The following is a 1,457-nucleotide window of genomic DNA, read 5'->3' on the forward strand; positions in this document are numbered from 1 at the left end:
GACCCTTTCATTTCCTTCAATCCTCCCCATATGTCCTCCATTGGGATCTCCATGCTCTGTCCCATGATCTGTTTTAAGCATCTGAAACTGTATTGGTCAGGCACTGGTAGAGCCTCTCAGGAGACAGCTATATCACCTTCCTGTTAGCAAGCACTTCTTCTCATCCATGGTAGTATCTGGATTTGGTAGCTGATCCTCCCCTGTGGCAGTCTCTGGATGGCCTTATCATAAGTCTCTGCTCTACTCTTTGTCCCTGCATTTCCTTCAGACAGGAGCCATTCTGAGGTATGTAGCAAGGGGGGATGAGGAACTGGGTGTAGCCACCGTAAAGTCCCAGATGCCAGGAAAGCAAGAGGCTCCCAGGACCCACTGGGGATGACAATAGCTGAAATACCCAACAAAGGTGAGAGAGAACTTATAGAGACCATATCCAGAAGTTAGGCTTGGACCCTGGTTGAGGAATGAGGGTCACCCACCCAACTCAAAACTTTTAAGCCAGAATAGCTCTTCTTTCTTGTGGAACAAAACTCCACTTAGGGAAAGGTCACCCACAGTACTGAAACACCAATAAGAAGATAGTAATTACTTTCAGAGATCTTCTAGTTAATGAATGGATCACACCCAGATTGTTAATGGTTTACTTCTCTAATTACAATGTCAGATCAGAACATCAGAACATCTTTTATTTCTATTATGTCACACTAAGACTCTATATTGCTTTTGTTTTCTCAAATCAAGTTTTTTTCATTAATTCTTCCTATCTGTAGTAAAACACCAATTGGGGGCTTATGATGCCATAAGGATAAGTCGATCAGTGAAAGTATGCATGGCAGCAGGTAGAGATGGTAGCAGGAAGCTGTAAGCTCATACACTCAACCACAATATGAAGAGCAAGGCAAACCAGAAGCAGATGTGAGAGCATACAGCCAAGACTAGCATTCCTTATCATAACACAGGTGGCTGAAAACCACTTCCTGCAATGCAATCTTAATTTATATTGAAATTAGTTTATTGAAAATGAACTGAAAATAAAATGTCTATAGGGATAGTGGGCCCACCTTTCCTTCTCCATGATGGAATTTCCTTACATATGAGCAATCCATCTTTTGGGAAGTGGTTGAGCACTTCACAGTCCCTTATTCTCTGCACAGTGACAATTTGAGGATTTCTATGTTAAATGTCATTTGCTACAAGAAGGAACAGATTTGATGAGGATTGAGAGATACATTAATATATAGATATTGCACTAAGTAATTAGGAGTAATTATAATACTATTTCCATCTAGTGGAATAATAGTAATTGAATGTCCTCTAGGGTCTATGACCTCTCTGGACACATGTTCTTGTCCCCATTAACTGTGCCAGTTAGGGGTTCCATTATATGGAGTGAGCTTTTGTTCCAAGCAAAAAAATGATTGGGATTACTTCCGTTAACATTTATGCAACTGTTGCTCCAA

This window comes from Apodemus sylvaticus, chromosome 13 (assembly GCF_947179515.1).
Source record: "Apodemus sylvaticus chromosome 13, mApoSyl1.1, whole genome shotgun sequence".
NCBI classification, from domain to species: Eukaryota; Metazoa; Chordata; class Mammalia; order Rodentia; family Muridae; genus Apodemus; species Apodemus sylvaticus.